General features: G+C 42.2%; 1 protein-coding gene across 1 annotated transcript in view; it reads right to left on the reverse strand.

The window, feature by feature from the left end:
- TBCE (tubulin folding cofactor E) overlaps positions 1-9,662 on the reverse strand; it is a 156,174-nt gene that overhangs the window by 106,506 nt on the left and 40,006 nt on the right. The window lies entirely within an intron of this gene.

A 9,662-nucleotide genomic window follows, 5' to 3' on the forward strand; every position in this document is an offset into this window, starting at 1 on the left:
GCATAACATACTACACAAAACACTGTTCTACCTCCTACCTTGGTGAGTAGCGACTGGGATCTTAAAAGCTAGCAAGCTGCCATCTAGATGCAAAGATGGGTCTCTCCTCGTCCAGAGCAAAGAAGAATGAAGAAAACCAAAATTCATGGAAACAATTAGTCCTAGCGACTGGTACACCATCTGATCTGCGGCCTATATGACTATGAAACCAGAAGAACTAGATGGTGCCCGGCTACCATTGTCATCCACTTGGAAGGGGATCTATGTAGGAGATCCTTGATAGAGAAGGAGAACAATGTAGAACAAAACTCAAAATCATTGGAGGAAAAAAATGGGGGGACCAGGTTTGCTGGTCCAATAGAGCCGGGTGGAACCACTAAGACTATGGCCCCCAGGTGCCCTTCGGGTCTGGAACTGAACCCACACCTGTGGTTTCCAGCCAAACAGGGGACAGGCATATGAGTTGAACATTTACCTCTGGTAGATATACTCCTTGGAGAGAACAATCATGGGAGAAAGAAGGGCTGCTTATGCACAGGGAGACAGCTCAGGGAGCAGGAGCCCATGGAGGGATGGACACTGGGAGGAGGTAACTGTGGGGAGGAGGTGGGAGAAGAGCTGTTGCATTATGGTAAACTGTGCTCAATGTAAAGAGACAAAGTATATGTGAGCTGCTGTATGGAGAGTGAATTTGCTCTGTATATCTTCACCCAAATCACAATAAAAAATAGTAATAATAAGAAATATTTAAAAAAAAATGTTCTTAACTATTCCTACCACTTGTCTGTCATTTTGTCGTACTGTGGTTGCTTGTGTGTTGCTGTGAGGCTGGAGGCTATACCACCGGTATTTTAAATCCCAACAGGGTCACCAATTGTGGACAGGTTTTAGCAAAGCTTCCAGACTAAGAGAGACTTGGAAGAAAGAAGGGGCTATCCACTTCTCAAAGAATAAGCCAGGAAAAACCTTATGAATAGCAGTGAAACACTGTCTGATATATTTATTGGATCACTTCATGAATAGGCCTGAAACACTGTCCGATATACTGCTGGAAGATGAGCTCATCAGGTCAGAAAGCACTCAAAATGCGACTTGGGAAGAGCTGCCTCCTCAAAGTAGAGTCAAGCTTAATGACATGGATGGGGCAAGACTTTTGGGACCTGTGTTTGCTGACGTGGCAAGATCAAAATGGGAAGAAACAGGTGCAAACATCCATTAATAATCAGAACATGTAATGTACAAAATGTGACTCTAAGAAAATTGGAAATTGTTAAAAATTAGATGGAACACATAAAGGTCAATATAATAGGCATTAGTGAACTGAAATGGATTGGTTTTGGCTACTCTGAATCAGACAACCACGAGATCTACTATGCTGAGAATAACAAATTGAAGAACAATGGTACGGCACTCATCGTCACAAAGAATGTTTCAAAATCCATCCTGAACTACAATGCTGTCAGTGACAGGATAACATCTGTACGCCTACAAGGAAGACCAGTTAATAATACTGTTATTCAAACTTATGCACCAATCACCAAAGATGAAGAAACTGAAGATTTTTACCATTTTCTGTAGTCTGAAATGGGCCGAGCATGCAATCAAGATGTGTTAATTATCACTGGTGATTGGAATGTAAAAGTTGGAAGCAAAGAAGAATCACCAGTAGTTAGAAAATATGGCTTTGGTGATAGAAATGACACTGGAGATGACATAGTAGAATTTTCCAAGACCAATAACTTATTCATTGCAAATACCATTCTTCAGCAACATTAACAGCAGCTATACACATGGACTTCACCAAATGGAATATACAGGAATCAGATCGACTACATCTGTGGGAAGAGGCAATGAAGAAGATCAATATCTTCAGCCAACACAAGGCCAGGAGCTGGCTAGCTATGGAAGAGATCATCAACTGCTCATATGCAAGTACAAGGTGAAGCTGAAGACAATTAAAACAAGTCCACAAGAGTCAAAATATGATTTTGATTATAACCCTACTGAATTTAGAGACCATCTGAAGACGAAATTTGACACACTGAACACCAAGGACTGTGGAATTGTGGGATGACATCAAGAACATCCATGAAGAAAGTAAAAGGTCAGAAAAAAGACAGGAAAGGAAGAAAAGACCAAAATGGATGTCAGAAGAGACTCTGAAATTTGCTCTTAAGTGGAGAGTAGCTCAAGTAAATAGAAGAAATGATAAGATAAAAGAGCTGAACAGAAGATTTCAAAGAGGAGCTCAAGAAGACAAAGTCAATTATTATAATGAAATGTGCAAAGACCTGGAGTTAGAAAACCAAAAGGTAAGAATATGCTTGGCATTTCTTAAGCTGAAAGAACTGAAGAAGAAATTAAAGTCTGGAGTTGCAATATTGAAAGATTCTAAGGGAAAAACATTGACTCATGCAGGAAGCATCAAAAGAAGATGGAAGGAATACACAGAGTCATATACCAAAAAGATCTGGAAGTTGTTCATCCTTTTCAGGAGGTGGCATATGATCAAGAACCAATGGTACTGAAGGAAGAAGTTGAAGCTGCACTGAAGGAATCGGTGAAATCCAAGGCTCTAGGAATTGACTGAATACTCACTGAAACATTTCAACACACTGGAGGCACTCACTCGTCTTATGCCAAGAAATATGGAAGACAGCCACCTGGCCAACTGACTGGAAGAGATCCTGTATATACCCATTCCAAACAAGGGTGATCCCACACAATGTGGAAATTATCAAACAATATCATTAATACCACACTCATGTAAAATCTTGCTGAAGATAATTCAAAAACGGTTACAGCAGTATATTTACAGGGAGCTGCCAGGAATTCAAGCTGAATTCAGAACAGGACATGGAATGACAGATATCACTGATGATGTGAGATGGATCTTGGCTGAAAGCAAAAAATACAAGAAACATGTTTACTTGTGCTTTACTGACTATGCAAAAGCATTCAATTGTGTGGATCCTAACAAATTATGGCTAATGTTGAGAAAAATGGGAACTTCACAACACTTATTTGTGTTCATGACAAACCTGTACATAGTCCAGGAAGCTATCATTTGAACAGAACAAAGGGATACTGCATTGTTTAAAATCAGGAAGGGAGTGTGTCAGGATTGTACTCTTTCACCATACTTATTCAATCTGTACGCTGAGCAAATAATCCAAAAAGATGGACTATATGAAGAACGTGGCATCAGGATTGGAGAAAGACAACCTGCAATGTGCAGATTACACAACCTTGCTTCCTGAAAGTGAAGATGACTTGAAACACTTTGATAAAGATTAAACACTACAGTGTGCAGTGTGGATTATACCTCAATGTAAAGAAAACAAAAATCCTCACAACTGGACCAATAAGCAGCATCACAATAAAGGGAAAAAAGATTGAAGTTGTCAAAGATTTCATATTACTTGGTTCCACAATCCACACCAATGGAAGCAGCAATCAAGACATCAGACAATGTAATGTACTGGCCAAACCTGCTGCAAAAGGCATCTTTAAAGTGCTTAAGAGCAAAGTTGTCTCTTTGAAGACTAAAGTGCACCTAACCCTAGCCAAGGTTTTGTCAGTCACCTCATAGGAACATTAAAGCTGGACAATGAATAAAGAAGACCGAAGATTTCAAGCTCTTGAGTTATGGCGTTGGTGAAGAACACTCAAAGTACTATGGGCTGCCAAAAGAATGAAAAAGTCTGTTCTGCAAAAAGTATAGCTGGAATGCTCCTTGGAAGTGAGAACAGCCAGACTTCATCTCACCTACTTTGGTCATGTTGTCAGAAGGTACCATTCCCTGGAGAAGGATATCATGCTTGGTAAAGTGGAGGGTCAACGAAAAAGGGGAACACCCTAAAAGAGATGGATTGCCACAGTGGCTGTAACAATGGGCATAGGTACAGCAAGGGCTGTGAGGCTGTCACAGAATCAGGCACTGTTTCATTATGAAGTACACAGAGTTGCTATGAGTTGGAGTCAACCCGATGGCACCTAACAATAACAACAACAAACAACTCAAGAATAGATCTGTTTAATTTGGTTGCATGCTGATGAAACTAGTGTTAGGAATGGTGTTATGTAGTTTCAAAGTAGATGCTTACAAACTAAAGGCTAACATCAAAGATCATCCTTTGGAACATTCCTAGCAGGTTTCACTGAAAACAGAGTCCACAAAATACCTGCAAATAGGGCATAAAGGTGTCTGACCTCCTTTAACTTCACAAGGGTGGTAGAGGATCAAGACCAACAGCCCAAGGTTGATTCCTATGAGGTAGAAGTCAGCCATGCCACCACACTCCAACCTTTTTACCAATTCTGACACCACCCGTCCACTTCCCCGGCATTTCTTACTTCTCTGCTGGGATCTCTGATTTGTTGTGATGGCCAAAAGAACTCACACACAATACTCACTAATATGGGGTTCATTAGGATCAGGAAGGCTCAGGATACAGTTCGTCAATCTGGACAGCATTCCCTCAGCCATGCCCAGAGGTCTCTCTCAGGCCTCTGTCCTTCAGCCTGGGATCTGCCCTTATTGGGCAACGTTCTTTTAGCTTTGCCAATATGTGTCCAGAGATGCACCCTAGTCAACCAGCTAGCCTCCTGCCTGAAGCACTCAGCTTTACTGGTCTGTTGGCCAGGAATCCTGCTGCTCTGGCTTGTGACGGGTCTTTTTATTCTGTTGGCTCTGCTGCTTCTGCTGCTGCTGCTTCTTCACGTCTCTAATGTCATAGCTCTCCGTCTCCTACATCAAGGAAATCCACAGCGAGGATCTTGGTCCAAGGACACACTCCACTCCTGGCTCTTCTGTCTTCATTGTAGTGAAATCCCCCTTTCCACCTTCGGGATGCCTCATTTTAAGCCTTTTGTTGTTGTTAGGTGCCACTGAGTCATCTTCGACTCACAGTGACCCTATGCAAAGCAGAACAAAACACTGCCTGGTCCCATGCCAGCTCCACGATCCTTGCTATACTTGAATCCATTGCCACAACCACTATGTCAATCCATCTCATTGAGGGCCTTCAGCTCTTTTGTCAACCCTCCACCTTACCAAGCATGATATCCTTCTTCAGGGAATAGTCCCTTCTGACAACATGACCAAATAGGTGTGATAGTTGGAGCTGTGTATCAACTTGGCTGAACCCCAGTTCTGTGTGGTTGTTCCCATGATGGGATCAGATGACTGTGTTCTGAGTGGCCAATCTGCCCAAGGGGAGTTTCCCTAGGGGTGTGGCCTGCTTCCAGGATATCCAGGGGCATCCTGGGAAGAGAGACATTCTTCTGGGGATCGGGACTCTGGTGTGCTGCCTACAACTTTCTGTGAGTGAGCAGCCTACCATTTGGCCTGGAGATCTTGGATTTGTCTTTCGTTGGAGTCAACAGCCAGTGTACTGCCTGCCAGCCTTGAGCTTCTCGGCCCCCTGCAGTTGAGGAAGCTAAGAAAAGCCTCCACCCTGACGTTTGCTACAGAGACTTTGGACTTGCCAGGTTCTATACGTTTGTGAGCCATTTTCCTAAAATAAATTTCTCTCTCTCTTTACATATATATAAGCTTTGCTGGTTTTTGTTTCTCTAGAGAACCCAGTCTAATACAGTAGGTGAGACAAAGTCTGGCCATTCTTGCTGCCAAGGAGCATTCCGGCTGCATTTCCTCCAGGATGAATTTCTTAGATTCTTAGATTTCTCAGGTTCTTTTAGCAGTGCATAGTACTTTCAGCATTTTTTGCCAGCACCACAACTCAAAAGCATCAACTCTTCTTTGGTCTTCCTTATTCATTGTCCAGCTCTCACATGCCTATGAGGCGAATGAAAATACCATGGCTTGAGTCTGGCACACCTTAGTCCTCAAGGAGACATCTTTGCTCTTCAGCACTTGAAAGAGGTCCTTTGCAGCCAATGAGCCCAGTGCGATACGTCATATGATGTCCTGACTACTGATTCCACTGGCGTCAATTGTAGAACCAAGCAATATGAAGTCTGACAATTTCAAACTTTTCTCCATTTATCATGATGCTGCTTATAGGTCCAGTTGTGAGGATCTTTGTTTTCTTTATATTGAGATGCAATCCATACTGCAGACTGTATTCTTCAGTCTTCATCAGTAAGTGAGTGCCTCAAGTCATCCTCACTCTCAGCAAGCAAAGTTGTGTTGTCAGCGTATCACAGGCTGTGAATGATTCTTCCTCCAATACTGATACCACATTTTTCTTCATATAGTCCAGCTTCTCGGATTATTTGCTCAGCATATAGATTGAATAAGTGTGGAGACAGAATACAACCCTGACGCACTCCCTTCATGATTTTAAACCATGCAGTGACCCCTTGTTCTGTTTGAACGACAGCCTCCTGGTCTATGAAAAGGTTCCTCATGAGTACAATCGAGGGTTCTGGAATTCCCATTCTTCTCGATGTTACCTCTAATTTGTTATGATCCACACAATCAAATGCTTTTGCATAGTCAATATAACACAAGTTAACATCTTTCTGGTATTCTTTGCTTTGAGCCAAGATCCATCTGACATCAGCAATGATATCCCTTATTCCACATCCTCTCCTCAAACCAGCTTGCAATTCTGGAAATTCTCTGTCAATATACTGGTGCAACTGTTCTGAATTATCTTCAGCAAGAGTTTACTTGCATGCAATTAATGATATTGTTTGATAATTTGCACATTGTGTCGGATCACCTTTCTTTGGAATGGGTACAAATATGGATCTCTTCCAGAAGTTGGACAGGTGGCTGTCTTCCAAATCTCTTGGCATAGCCAAGTGAGTGCCTCCAGTGGGGTATCTGTTTGTTTAAACATTTCAATGGGTATTCCGTCAATTCCTGGAGCTTTGTTCTTTGCCAATTCTTCAGTACAGCTTCAACTTCTTCCTTCAATACCATTGATTCTTGATCATATGCCACCTCCTGAAATGGATAAACATCAACCAGGTCTTTTTGGTATATGACTGTGTATTCCTTCCATCTTCTTTTGATCCTTCCTGCATCATTCAATATTTTGCCTATAGAATCATTCAATATTACAACTTGAGGCTTAAATTTTTTCCTCAGTTCTTTCAGCTTGAGACAGGTTGAGCCTGTTCTTCCCTTTTGGTTTTCTAAGTCTGGCTCTCTACACATTTCATTACAGTAATTTTAATGACTTAAAATTATAATAAATTATAATTACTTAAAATTATAGTAATTTTAAGCCTAGTGGGTGGCAAAACTGGCCAATCCCCCCATTAGGATTCCAAAAATTTATTTGCATGGTCCCACCCCCACAAAGGTACCATGTACCTTATTTGCATTATTAGCAAGCTATATATTCCCCTTAGTGGGCCACGAGCAATTCACATTTGCATAGTCACACCCAGTCACCTGATGAGAGTCACAAAGACCATCGCTAGAAAGTTAAGTAATTCACTATACCTCAACGTATAATTTATCAGTAGAAATATGTCCCAAATGTTATATAGAACATACTAATACTACAACTTACCTGTTGTTTATCTGAAATTCAAATTTTGCTGTGCATTCTGCATTTCATTTGCTAAATATACCAACAGTAGTCAAAGATAAAGTGTCCCTACCTGACCTCAAAAGTCTCATGCAAAAACTGCAAGGAGGTCACATGTTCTGACCTCCTCTAACCCTACAAGTGGAAGGCAGGATTACCAGCAGTAACCCAAGGACTATTACTGCAAGGCCAGACATGCTGCGTCCCTCCAGCCCTTTCACCAACCGTTCCTCCCAAAACACCCACCACCTCTCTCCTGGGTTTGATAATTCGCTGCAGTGGACACACAGACCTCCCAGATTATGAGGTTTATTAGGGAAGCACCAGGCTACAATTCGAGTTCAAGAAAAATGCTCAGTCTCTCTCCCAGCCCACCCGCCCTCGGCCAACAGTCTCTCACAATTTCTTTCCCAGCAGTACTGGTCCCTCGGTGTTGTACTCAGCAATGCCTGTCTCTTGCGTCTCTTTCCCAGCAGCACGTGTCTCTTTCTGGAGTGCGTGTCTCTTTCAGTAGCACGTCTTCCTCAACCAGCAGTGTGAGAGAGGTCTGCCTCCAGGAGGCCTCCTTTTGAGCCCGGAAGGGTGGTCAAAGTAGCCAATCACAGCATCAGAACTCTAAGCACGTGAGAGAGGGAGGGAACCTCCCAGAACATTGTATTGTGCCACGCCCAAGAGAAATAACCCAGGTGGATAGCTTCAGCAATCAGGAGCTCCTCAGTTGCTCATAGCAAATTCCACCTTGGAGTTTACAAAGACTTATGGGTAGAAAAGCAACACAAAGTAATTTACTAAACTGCATCTCGTAATAGCTTCTTTCTTGCTGGGGCCTTGGATAATGAGTTTCGAGCAAGTTGGGCTCTCAGGGTTTGTTTGTTTTCTATTTTTTTTTTAAAAAAAGTGTTGAATCAATTCCTATTAACAGCAACCCATCTTGTTTCAAAGAAGAACTGAGCTCCATGGAGTTGTTTTTTTTTTTTTCAATTTTTATTTTTATTTTTAATTTTATTTTGATTTGGGTGAAGATTTACAGAGCAAATTCACTTTTCATACAGCGGTTTGCATATACTTTTTCGCATGTCATTAACCACAATTTACCACAATACAACAACTCCCCTCTCACTTCCTCCCCATAGTTACCTCTTCCCAGTGTCCAATCACTCCATACTCTCCTGCCACCTGAGCTGTCACCCTGTGCATAAGCAGCCCTTTCTTCTCCCATGATTGTTCTCTCCAGGGTGTGTGTCTTCTTGAGGTAAATGTTTAACTCACATGCCTGTACTTTGTTTGGCGGAAACCACAGGGGTGGGTTCTATTCCAGACCTGAAGGGCAGCTAGGGGCCATAGTCTCAGTGGTTCCAGCAGGCTCTATTGGACCAGCAAACATGGTCCCCACCTTTTTTTTTTTTTTTCCCTCCAAGTGATTTTGAGTTTTGTTCGACATTGTTCTCCCTCTCTATGCAGGATCTCCTACATTCCTTCCAAGTGGATGACAGTGGTAGCCTGGCACCATCTAGTTCTTCTGGTCTCATGGTTGTATAGGATGCAGATTGGAAGGTGTACGAGTCGCTAGGACTGATTATTTCCATTAATTTTGGTTTTCTTCTTTCTTCTTGATGAGGAGACACCCATCGTTGCATCTAGATGGCAGCTTGTTAGCTTTTAAGATCCCAGTTGCTACTCACCAAAGTAGGAAGTGGAGCAATGTTTTGTACAGTATGTTATGCCAGTTGAGCTGGATGTCCCTGCGACTATGGTCCCAAGCCCACAGGTTCAACTACTCAGTCCCTCTGGGTAGCTAGCTGTGACCAAATAGTGACTACAACCTTGCCCCTTCTCAGCTCTACTATACACCTGGGAATTCTGAACATTCACATAAACTTACAGGACCACTGTCTGCGAACCCTATATATGATCTTGGATACACTCCCCATTTAGACATACCTAATTGTTTGGTCTGTCCACCTATCTATCCGTCCATATACCCATGTTTGCCTTCACTGACAACTTAGTACCGTATATGCAAAAGGGTTCATATTTGTTGTCTGTATTTCCCATCTACCTCTCTATGTCTGTCTCATCCTCAATGCTGCCATATTGGTCACTCACATTTGGTACATTGCCCTTCTCTTCACCCAAATCAATATTTATCTC

Source organism: Orycteropus afer, unplaced genomic scaffold, assembly GCF_000298275.1.
Source record: "Orycteropus afer afer isolate SDZICR_OR568_19922 unplaced genomic scaffold, OryAfe1.0 scaffold00050, whole genome shotgun sequence".
Taxonomy (NCBI): Eukaryota; Metazoa; Chordata; class Mammalia; order Tubulidentata; family Orycteropodidae; genus Orycteropus; species Orycteropus afer.